General features: G+C 43.1%; 1 protein-coding gene across 5 annotated transcripts in view; it reads right to left on the bottom strand.

The window, feature by feature from the left end:
* Window positions 1-13101, bottom strand: part of ndst3 (N-deacetylase/N-sulfotransferase (heparan glucosaminyl) 3) — a 159699-nt gene that overhangs the window by 48404 nt on the left and 98194 nt on the right. The window lies entirely within an intron of this gene.

Genomic DNA, 13101 nt, shown 5'->3' with positions numbered 1-13101 from the left:
ACAGACACCATTTCCTGGGCGTCAGTGCGACATAAACCCAAATTGCCTCGCAAATTTTGTCCGGTGTCTGACCGACATGTCTAACTTTCACTGTCTGCAGATTAACTCCTATGACTGATCATGCAAATTTAAATGTATTTATATTTTACACGCCGATGGGCTTGGCAGAGGTAAAGTAAGAGTATGTGTGCATACTTATTGGCTGCCAGAAGAATTCTGGCTCCCATTGCCTTAAATAAGCCTTTTAAATTAGTTCATTATTTCTGGCTCTTAGACAAAACACAACACATTTCGTTTAACCAAAGATCGAGGCTGCTAAGGCCAAGCAAACCAAGGTTTTAATCGCATTTTTCAGGTTCGGCCTGGAAAAGGTTCCAGGGGGCGGATCCTGTGTTTTCACGACCTGTATCCTGCCCTCATCTACAGAAAACGTGATATCTTTCGAGACAGCTGCTCTAATTCCAGGCGGCCGTCAAGCGACGGTTAAAACATTAAGGGGTTAGACCCTTCTACCGGAAGAGAATGAAAATCCAAAGTCAGCCAACTAATTAAATACTCCCTTCTCGGGCGAAAGGGCTGTAACGATCAATACGGCCTAGTTGTTTCGGAGGCGGAGGATGATTTATAGAACGCACAGGGCAGAAGGCAGATTCATGGCGCCAACACGAATTTTCTGATATCTTTCTCATCGAGAGCGCTTGAATGCGATCGACGTTATTTCACAGTGCATACGGCCGTGTTCATTTTGCAGAAGCTGTGTATATACATGCCTGTTTGTGTTGGTGGGAGGATTGCAAGCCCGTCTGCGCTCTTTGCCGAATGTATTATATGTTTGCGCCGGGCATGGCGAGGCGTGCTGAACTTGTTAGCGTTTTCCACTGGGGATATTACTCAAGCTGTTATTGAAGTAGCACAATGGACCAGGCAGGGACATATGAAAGTGGGACAGGCTCCAGTGGAGATCAGTACAGACGTCACATGACCATTAGTGACCTTATTCAGACGGACCGACTTCACAGGCCAGGTGGAAAGGGCATTTTTTCCCTTGGTTTATATACAATTTTTTTTTTCTTTTTCAAATTTTGGTAGTTATTGGTTAACTTCAAGTGAACCCTAAAAGCACATAATGCAGCAATACTGTGGAACCCAAACTGCTGGATTAGCAGGGTTGCTCAGTTTGATCAGCTAGCTGGTGTGAGGTTTTCAATTCGAGACAAGTCCGCACACACGTGCACACGCATTTACATGTATGCAACAGCTTCATTACCTTGTAAATAGTCTGTAGGGTCGCAAACTATCTCAACGCTTTTGATGTAGCTGATTTTAGGTGTATAACGGAATATAATATAAGATTTCTTGTATGGGTGCAAGAATCTGAAAGTGTGAGTGGGCAACCCAGGATAAGTATTTTTCAAGGACACATAATTCAACATCTACACTTCTGCGCAATTATTTACACAAAATTAAATTAATTACGTCTGCAAATCATAGTATTGGAATTTCACCTTCTTGGCCAAGAATGTAACTTGTAGATGAAATTTGCTACAGGTCTGAGCTCCTGTCACAATGTTCCTGGTGACACTCACAAATAGCGTTTAAACTACACTGGAGCTCCAGTCACTTTGCAGACATTTTCATAAAGCGGCACCCATAAAAACCCAGAAGAGATAAAGTCACATTCCACCCAGGGCCAGATCCAGGCACAGGCAAATTAGGCAGCTGCCTAGGGCCCGATCTGCACAAGGGGCCCGATCTGCACAAGGGGCCCAGACAATGTCATGAAAAAAAAAGATTATATTATACTATACACTGGGTCGGCTGTAGTTACAGGCAGAATAGGCCTCGGGGCCCGATTATCTGTGTTGCGGAGGAAGCGAAATGATCATCGGTTTTCTTGGTGGGGGGGGGGGGGGGGCTTCTCAAGTAAAACTTTGCCCAGGGCCCCTGCAAAGCCAGAGTGGGCCCTAGTTTTACCACGAATTAAATGGCATTAATCGACAAACTCCTAACTTAAAGTCACGCTTGTCTATTTGCAGAGTGGCCACTTACTGTAAAATCCAATACAGTAAGATCAGAAAATGACAGAATCGGCGACATCAAGGAGCAGAAGCACATGAATATTTATTCCGTCATGCTCATGTCCACAAAACCTTACGGGCAATATTCCGAGGAGAACGATAAGGGCCTATTAATTAGCGAATGCCGAACATCGATTACATTCGCCGCATATTAAAAAGTTTCTCATACAAGAAAAATAAATAAAACATTTCTAGCTACATATCACATCATCTTTGTTTATTTCCTCTGTATTTATGTCTGTGTGCAAGGAAGGAGAGAATGAAATTTCCCTCGCTGGCTCTGTCAGATTCATCTCAGTGTAATATGGCGATGGGGAAAAAAAAAAATGACATTCCGGAAGGTTAGTGGACGTGACAACTTTCACTCTCGTCCCTATTCTGACAGAATATCATGTCTTCCGTTCGGATACAAGATATGGTAATAGTGGTAAAGAATTCACCTCTGCAGAGGGTAGAGGAACCCTGAATTCATCATCTACACATCTGTCTCATTCTCAGCGGTTATTGTCTAGCAAGCCTTTACTGAAAGTGCTGGTCTTACACGTTACACGTTCTCCTCCTGCTCTATCAACAAAGGTAAACATTAATGCAGCTTCACGCTCACAGTGCCATGCCTACAAGGTCACACTATACACTGGTGGAGATTAAACCTTTATGGAATTATAACCTTTTGTATCCAGTACATAAAACAAATGGTGACAGTTTTGTAGCGAGGGTTCGCGGTGTGGAATTCTCCTAATATAAAAAAATTGAAAATTGGCCTTCGGACGGAGAGGCACTGATTGCGAATTATACTTCGTAAAATTACGCGACGCAGAATGTAGGCACAGATAAACTCCAAAACATGTTTGTGGGATGTTAACGTAATAACCTGGGTTAGTAGCTAAAAGAGATGGAGAGTCCGAGTTTATTCTTTTTTTGTTTTCCTGTAATATGTTTTGATGTAACACTGCTATTGTAATGAGGCCCGAGGACTGGTATTAATGTGTCCATATTCAATTCTGTTCCGTAACAATAAAGATGAACTTTGCCTCGGAAAGCTGAGCTTGTTCAGGTTTAGAACAGCAGGTGAAAGGAATACAAATGAAAACACACCCATTGTGAGGCAGAAAAAGGTCTGTTTGGAGACAGAAAGGACTTTGATGGTGTATTGATGCTGTTAACCTGGACTATTAATACTCGCTATAGGCTTGCCGTCATGTTTGCTTCCCGATAATCACAATACTGGGAAGTGTCTTCCCGCGCAATGGGAACAGGTGGGTCATCTCATACGATGGCAGCTCACTCGCGGGCAGAATCACCGCGGTGACGGAGTTCATTATTCTGCGAAGCGTGACGCCCGGGAACATCCGTGAACTCGCTTCATTTTACGCACCGAGGCACCGGCAGAGTGGTCTTTGGTACCTTAATGCTTTGCAGTCCCTCCCCCCACCCGGTCTTGGCAGGGGGGCCACGGGGAAACATGACAAGAAGCCCAGGCCTGTCAGTCTGCATGCAGCCAGGAGCCGTCCCGGCAACCTCAGTCTGAAGGCATATCCATCACTACCTGTCTCCAGCGAGGAGGAGATGACGGTGGGAGAGGACGAGCGCCCGGCTGGAATATTTATCAGTGCACGTTTAAGGAAGACAGAAAACAAGAACTAAAAAAGTTCTTTTATGATGTCAAGGACTGTAGTTATGACTTTTCTTGTTATATAGCATTCATCCATCCATCCATTATATAGCATTCATTCATTCTATAGCATTCATTCATAAATTCTATAGCATTCATTCATTATGTAGCATTCATCCATTCATTCTATGGCATCCATTCATCCATTTATTATATAGCATTCATTCACTCATTCATCCATCCATCCATTATATAGCATTCATTCATCCATCCATTATATAGCATTCATCCATCTATCCATTATAAAGCATTCATTCATTATATAGCATTCATTCACTATATAGCATTCATTCACTCATTCATCCATCCATTATATAACATTCATTCATTATATAGCATTCCTTCATTATGTAGCATTCATTCATTCTATAGCATTCATTCATTCATTCTATAGCATTCATTCATTCATTCCTTCATTCTATAGCATTCATTCATTCATCCATTCATTATATAGCACTCATTCATTATATAGCATTCATTCACTATATAGCATTCATTCACTCATTCATCCATCCATTATATAACATTCATTCATTATATAGCATTCCTTCATTATGTAGCATTCATTCATTCTATAGCATTCATTCATTCATTCATTCATTATATAGCACTCATTCATTCATTATATAGCATTCATGCATTCATTCATTCACTCACTCATTCATCCATCCATTTTCTACACCCACTTGTCCTACACAGGGTTGTGAGGGTCTGGAGCCTATCCTGGAAGCAACAGGCACAAGGGAGGGAATAACTCATGATGGGGTGTCAACCCACCATAGGGCAATGATTATTTATTATTATTATTATCAATATCAATGCATCAAACATCAATACTAATGCACATCTTTCTCCTAGAAATAGAGCTGATCTTTTTACAGTTCAGAAGTGTTGTGGTTCAACATCTCTCCTGAAAGTTTGAGCAAGCTGATGCTGGTGAGGATCTAAGTACACAAAAACCCAAACAAATATTTTCGCATGAAAGTAAAATGCCTTGTGTACTTTGGTTGGGGATATTAAATCAAATGATTTGCATGGTGAGCTGTTACAAAAAAAACAGAACATAAAAAATAACATGACAATTTCTTTCTTCCTCCTCCAGAAAATGTCAATCAATATCTATTAATTTTCATGAAAGCCTCCATGGCATAATTTTTCAGATCATGAAGTTGTGCACAATTCAGAAAACTACACAACTCTGCCAGAACTTCTACGCTGGCAGCGCTGGGTAGCTAATCCAGGTTTTGGCACCGAAGTATATTTTATTAATGCTCGACAAAGTGTTTGTACTATTATGATATTATAACCTAATGAAGAGCGGGCAGCTCGGAGGAAGAAAATTACCAGCATAAGGTTTATCAGCCTTTAAAGCTTCTTGTAGGCTGCAATGCTCATGAAAGAGACACGAGGAGCAAAACAGAGACAGTTACAACATAGACATCAAAAATAAAATCCGGATCAGAAAGGACGCTGCAGGTAATGCAGCGAGAGGCTCGCAAAAGAAGAATTGACATGACATAGAGTGTTCCAATGCTGGACTGATGAGGCTACTACAAAGGTCAGCTATACGAAGAACTCCTTCCTCCAGCAAAGCAAAACACCTAAGAATTTTGGACTGAATGCAAACCCATGGCCCTCTTATAAGCCTTGCACAACTATGATGCAACTGTGACCTCACAAAGAACGCTAAAAAAATAAAGAGGACAGAAAGTAGCGACTGCAGGCACAGTTAAAATTACATGGATAGCTTGGCAAAGTGCTGCTCAGTAGATTTTACGACTTCAGTGGGGGCCGATATGGAAGTTCTCAGTCCCGTTTGGTTTCTATATCGCTCCCAAAGGGGATGGTCAACACCACACACCTTTATAGCAGCACGGAATTTTCAACAGAGTGTACTACAAGCTTTCTTGTTTGTCAGAATGATTTCCCACAGTAGCTGTCAAAATCTTGCTGAGTTGAACGTGGCTCTTGCTGGGATTGGTTATGCGATGCTGTTTCTGTAGTCAGATGTGTCCATTGGTGTCTCAATCCATTTTAGTTCGCTCTCCAATAGTGCAAATATCCTGCCTCATCTCAGTAGTTAATAGCGTAATGGCATCTCAAATGGAGAACCAGCCCACACCAGGACCACAACGCAGGAAAGCCAAAAGACCCTCATTGGGTTTTCAGGATGCTGTTCCTCCATATTGCACTTTTTCTCAAGTATCAAAACAGTAGCTAAAAAGAACATATCACAGAACAACTACTCTGCCGGCCCTAAGTGCGTCTGACAGGCTTTTTGGGAACTTTGTTGTCAGAAATTGTGTTGTTTCAAAATGATCTCTGTCCACACTGGTGTTCCAGGTTACAGGCTTGCCGTGTATATAGCCACTTGGGCAGACTTGAGACCACATAAACAGTGAACTCTTCGGGAACTATTAGGTTTGAAAGGTAGACATTTTGTGATGCAGTGCTGAAGACAATATGAGTCCATTTGAAGGTTGACTTAGCAATTTCAGGTAGAGAGAGACGATTTTCATCTACTAGATCATTCCCATTTAGAAGATACCACAGAACATAATCTCTTTCTAGAACTGGCTAGCTATGTCTCAGTAATTTCACTCTAGTTAACCTCAGATCACACTGTATGTGGCAATAATAATAATCATCATCATTATCATTCTTTTTCCAACCAGTATGGGGTCACAGAGAGATGGACCAGGACCTTATTCCAAACAGCAAAGGGCAGTGGGATACCCCCCTTCAGGGAACCCACACAAACACAGGAACAAGCACATACAATAGGCAGTTCAGAGACTCCAGTTAGCTCTCAACGGAGTGTGGGAGGAAACTGGAGCACATGTGACATGGGGGGGGGGGCATGCAAACCTCATACATAGAGGGGGGGGGGGGGACAAGAAGACGAAGGAGGAGAAACCCCGGTTATCGGTGCGGTGCTAACTGCTACAGTGAGGTCATGCACATGTTTTTTCTGGTGACTTTTGCACCTCCTTCTGGTCCTTTTAGAATTAAGCGATTAATTGTCATTGTTGACACAGCGCACAGTGCACAACAACGAAATATGTCCTCTGCATTTAGCCCATATGTGACAATGTGACATAGCAAGGGGCAGCTAATTCAGCGCCCGGGGAGCAGTGCTTGGGGGCGGTACCTTGCTCAGGGTACCCCAGTGGTGTCTTGCCGGTCGGGGATTCGAACCTGCAATCTCTCAATTACAAGTGCGCTTCCCTAACCAATAAGCCACCACTCTGTCAGCATTAGCTCAGCTTCTCCAGCACATTTGCCGTGACGCTAATCTTGGCCACGCCCCTCCTTTGATGGCAACATTCCTCAGCCTTTTGCTGGCCGTTACCTGGCTTCAGCCACGTTTAAAACAAAAAAAGGCCGCATCTAACTACATGTGGAACTTTCTCGCTGGTAGTGAGAATCTCAATCACATATAGAGATTCTGAGGCGTGATGTTTCAGTACGTCGTTTGAGGGAGGCTCTGGTTTGATCATAGGCGCATTGGGCAGGGATAATGTAAAGCACTTTGAAACAATGTAATATTATGAAAATGTGCTATACAAATTGAATTGAATTAACATATGTCAGATATATTAATAATACCATAAATGTACTCTTAGATTACATTATATAAGGTGTTTAATAATAACAAGTGTAATTTCCCCATAACAAAATACACAGAATACATTTTAAAACGTGTCATTATTACACTGAATTAAATTATTTTTTTAGTTATTTATTATTTTAGAACAAAAATGGAATCCAAATTATAAATGATTTAACAGTAAATATGGTTAGGTTTCTTTTTGTAGATCATTTTTTTGGCTTTGGAACTGTAATTTTTCCAGCTACAATATTACCACGTCTAAGCCAAGATTTTACGGGATAAGTAAGATACATTCTGTCGCTTTGATAAGCCACCACACATTTTCCTTTGAATGGGATATTTGGCAAAACAGAGTGAAATGAAAGCCAGCTTGGCCCTTAATCCACAACCGGATGCAATTGATAATCAACGCTAATGAAATCACCGATTTTATTAAGTTAAACCTTGTCCAAATCATATTTACATGGAGAATCAGCTAGCTGTGTCATTCATTAGGAAATAATGACGCTGGCTGTTTCCTCAGCTTCTGCAGAAAAGGCATTGAGAATTAATTAAAATAATAACAACAAAAAACATGCACATCCCTGAAAACCGGAACAATTCCCTAGGCCCCTGCGCCATCCCCCAGCCAATTCACAGCAGTGACGTCGTGAATAACAACAGTTAACAACAGGGGCATGAGACAGAGTGTATTTGGTGGGGGGCGTGGGGGGGGGGGGGCGCACAGAAAAACATGTAAATCACCATCCATACGGCGATCAATTCCCAGCATGGAGAAAAACATGCCGGAGCCATGAGAGGAAGCTGAGGACGCCTTCAGAAAGGAAGGAGGAGGAAAACAGCTCCCTGGGGGACACGGTGATTCTCCAGTGGGGCTGAGATCGAACGAAACGCCACAAGTAGCCAATACCTGTAATGTTCACCACGAGGACGGGCATCTGCGTTCCCACCTCGCTGCGTATGATCACAGACGGCAAGACAGCTGAATTGCTAATGAGATGCAAACAGAAGGCTATGGAGGACCGAACACTTCCAGAGTCCTTCTCTGAGATTCCTTTGTGTGAAACGACACTGAACAATGAGTCCTCTACGGCAGGGTTCTGCGAGTCCAGTTCCTGGTCGGGCCAGTCTGCTCAAACACACCTTACTTTCGTTGCAGACCGGCCCTCCAGGACCAGAATCGTGGAACCCTGCCAGAGAGGACTGATACACCGAGATCTATGGTGTATCAATTACCAAAAATAAGCTAGGCGTAACAAATTAGACATGCAAATACTTAAGAGATTAATCCTGACACAGTTCATCAAGAAGTTCTTTTAAAGCCTTATTACAACAGCAGTAATTACGCTGAACAATTCAGGAGGCCACAAAACCCATTCCTGCTTCCCATAACTGCCGGCCAAGGTATCGATTTCCGCCCCCAACAATAATGTGTCGTTAAGGGCTTTCCCTCATAATAAAACTGCGGTGTGATATTATGACATTCCATTTCCTCTAAGAAACCGGTAAATATACAGAAACACATAATTCCCATAGCAAGCGCCCGTTCGAGCTGAATCGCTGAAGCAAATGATGAAGCAATCGACTGGAGGCAACCGACAAATCCTGGGAAATATTACATCTTCCATCATATGGAACCGAAATTTTTTGTCTCCATCAAACTGTCGCACACAGAGCGACATGCGGGGCGCGTGTGATTAAGCTAGTCAGCAACAATTTAATTAGAACAAAATGTCACTATCGGAGCTGGTGCCGGCGGTCTGAGTGCGGAGAGCACACCGGTAACCATTACAGCGTGCACACGAGGCTTCATTACCGGCCTGGAGAATTATTCTCCCCTGCCACCAGGAGGATCCATTGATGAGAACATTAGCAATGGGAGGGCGGCATATTGCGAGTGTGATATCATCAACTGCATATTCCAATAACTTCCTGCAAATTAAGACATATGGACGAGCGGACAACTTCAGACGCCGTAACGTTGCAACGTTGTTTCAAGTAAGTTAATTGTCTGTTTCGATTTCCTGACGTTACACACAAATTGTATTTCTTCCGTTTATTATTTCCCTGATGTAATAAAATGCTGCCACATTTTTATTTATTTAGCAGATTTTTTTTTACCAAACCAACGTATATTTTTGAGAAACCTGGGTCAGACAATCCCTGGAACAATTAGGGGTTAGGGCCTCATTCTAGGACTTAATGGTAAAGTCACTGTGCCAACGCAATAAATAAAACATTCAAGGTATACTCAAAAATGTTGTAATACACCAACGGCTAACTTGTGTTCATAATGGAAGTAAAACAAAAGACTGATGTTGTTCAGATCTGCTCTATTGTTTTTTTAACTGACTGCTGCAGTTCATGCTCAATTGTCAATTAAACAGGCTGGATCTAAAAGGTTGTTTCCAGTTTCAAGGAAATTATTCATCGAAACCCCATTGGGAAGTAGCACAAAATCTCTGCCGTCAGTTTCGGCGCAATGTACGTGCGCTATAATTACACCGCCAGCACCTCACAGCATGATTTTTTTTGTTGAGATAACGAAAACGATCAGTTAGGAACAGTGGTTTCTAAAAACATCTTTAATGACTCTTTGAAGTGTTTATTCATTCTCCGATTTAAATAAATACATTTTTTTTATTATATATACACTCACCTAAAGGATTATTAGGAACACCTGTTCAATTTCTCATTAATGCAATTATCTAATCAACCAATCACATGGCAGTTGCTTCAATGCATTTAGGGGTGTGGTCCTGGTCAAGACAATCTCCTGAACTCCAAACTGAATGTCAGAATGGGAAAGAAAGGTGATTTAAGCAATTTTGAGCGTGGCATGGTTGTTGGTGCCAGACGGGCCGGTCTGAGTATTTCACAATCTGCTCAGTTACTGGGATTTTCACGCACAACCATTTCTAGGGTTTACAAAGAATGGTGTGCAAAGGGAAAAACATCCAGTATGCGGCAGTCCTGTGGGCGAAAATGCCTTGTTGATGCTAGAGGTCAGAGGAGAATGGGACGACTGATTCAAGCTGAAAGAAGAGCAACTTTGACTGAAATAACCACACGTTACAACCGAGGTATGCAGCAAAGCATTTGTGAAGCCACAACACGCACAACCTTGAGGCGGATGGGCTACAACCACCGGGTACCACTCATCTCCACTACAAATAGGAAAAAGAGGCTACAATTTGCACGAGCTCACCAAAATTGGACAGTTGAAGACTGGAAAAATGTTGCCTGGTCTGATGAGTCTCGATTTCTGTTGTGCATCCCACAAATCTCCATCAACTGCAAGATGCTATCCTATCAATATGGGCCAACATTTCTAAAGAATGCTTTCAGCACCTTGTTGAATCAATGCCACGTAGAATTAAGGCAGTTCTGAAGGCGAAAGGGGGTCAAACACTGTATTAGTATGGTGTTCCTAATAATCCTTTAGGTGAGTGTAAAAGCCAAATGAAAGCCATATCAAAGCCACTGGCTTTGATAATATACAGTAGGACTAATGTGAAATAAATATGCTAAAGCAGCCAAAATCAGGCAATTTAGGCCCAAAATGTTGCCACTCGTCACGTGCAAATCTTCAGTCGGTCACGTGCGCAGGAGCACAAATTCCATTTTGCAACAAATTCACTTCGTATAAAGAGAGACCCTGAAACCGGAGACAGACACAAAAGCAAGGCCTGCGTTTCCGCTCAACCCCACGACTCTCCACTCGCTCTGCGCCGCTTGACCTTGGTTGACCTCCGCAGTGCACATGCGGTCCGAATCATATTTCAATGCTAAGTCGGTCATAAAATTTCGGCGGGCGACAATGAAAACAATCTGCTTCGGAATCACTTCCCCCGAGATGACATGCTCTTCATGCAATAACCATGTCCTCATTTCCAGGAATCTGGCGCTTTCAGAAAATTGCTAGCCGTGTTTTAAAGTGTAATATAACAGAGAGCCCTTTAACTGGGGCCCCTGGCGAGTGCGGACCCAAGGCCTGTCCACATTCCCTGCTAAAGACATACCTGCGTCTACACATAGGGGCAAAGAGTGTTGGAGGGGGTGACTGTGGGGGTGTGGGTCAGTAGCCGGGGGGGGCGGGGGGGGGGGGGGGGGGTGGGGGTGGTGGGAGGGATCCTTCACGGGGGGAGGCACAGCTGGTGAGATGAAATCACAGAAATATACGGATACGGAATGACTGAAGAATTTCGGAGGTGAGCTACTGAACTGTAACGGCAAGCTACATGGACCACTGCAGTAGAAGCAAAGAGGTCCCTCAAATTCTCTAAAGACTCGCTAATGAGCTTTGGCCGTAGTTCGCCGCTGTGCGCTCAACTCAGCTGAAAATGTCAAGGAAAAAGTATGCGACTTCGGCCCGATCTTAAGCACTAGGTTCTTGCTCTGCAGCTCCTCCTTCCATACTGCTTACACCTGTACTGGGGCATTCATTAGCTTAGCTGAACTTCTGCCTAGTTGACTCTGACAGCCCGTATATTTGTAATGTGGTATTTCCCTGACTAGTGCGCCGCTTTGGACAAAAGGCTCTGCTAAATAAAACTTTTTCTCCACATTAAAATTTGACCAGGTCATCGTGTGAGCGGTAATATACCGCGAGTCATAAAATAATGAATCCAATGTGGGAAGAGTGTTGCCTAATTCTTATAAACGGCGATAAACAATCAGGTCTAATTTGGGTCGGCACTGCCCAGTATGAATCTGATTCTGACCTCGGGTGTGAAGCCACCAGCTCACAGGACCTACACACCACAGTTTAAATATACAGCATTTGATGAAAATCAGTCAAGAAAGAGTTACAAACTGCACTGGACACAGTCAAAGACATATTGTCCGCATGGAGAAAATGCGGGCCAGTAATAACCTTCCCAAGAGTGGCCACTCTGCCAAATCCATCCCCCAAACAGCAAGCCATTAAATCGCCCATGAAGTTACAGAAAAACCTAGAAGAACATCCAGAGAGCTGTGGGCCTCTTTTTCCTCGGCTGAGGTCACTGTTAATGTCTCCACCATCAAGACACCAGTGAAAATGGGCTACATGGCAAAATATCAAGGTAGAATCCACTGCTTGGTAAGAACAGAGCTCTTGCTCTTGTTGAAAACTCCCTATACAATCTTTTGTCATTGTACCAAAATTGCAGGCCTGTTTGCAATACCTGTTTGTTGTTTTAACTATATATTTTCAGAAAAAAAACTGTAGTAGCATCTCCACTTGCAACGTGAATGTAATCCAGCTTCAGATGAGGCCACGTTACATCCGTTTAAACTGTCGTTTCCTTTTCCCATGAATATCAAGCGAGCTCCACTTTTTCCTCTGCTGAGATTCTGCCCATCTGAGGAGGAGGATGTCAGATGATACCCGACACGACTACAAAACCTCTGCCACTTCATCCGCCACGGGCCCCGCCACAGCGCCATCAGGGCCGCACGTTCCACGGGAACACAACACACGCGTCAGCCTTACAGAGCCACGACTTATCACAGCGATGGAAATTACGCCCCCTGTCCCCTGTCAGAGGGAGCGCATTCAGACACGATTCGCACTGGTTAAAGTTAATATTCGGAGTTCCTCCCCTTTTCAGCTGTCCCACGCACCCGACCCCCACTCTGTTATGAAATTTAATAAGCATAATGGAATAAGTTCACTCCCAGGACCAAAGTAATATTTACAAGACACTGGATTAGCGAAATCATAGTGAAACTGAAATCTCCTTGAACGAAGAGTA

This window comes from Paramormyrops kingsleyae, chromosome 25 (genome assembly GCF_048594095.1).
Source record: "Paramormyrops kingsleyae isolate MSU_618 chromosome 25, PKINGS_0.4, whole genome shotgun sequence".
Lineage (NCBI taxonomy): Eukaryota > Metazoa > Chordata > Actinopteri > Osteoglossiformes > Mormyridae > Paramormyrops > Paramormyrops kingsleyae.
The sequence above is the reverse complement of the archived record's forward strand: the minus strand, read 5'-3'. Positions and strand labels throughout refer to the sequence as shown.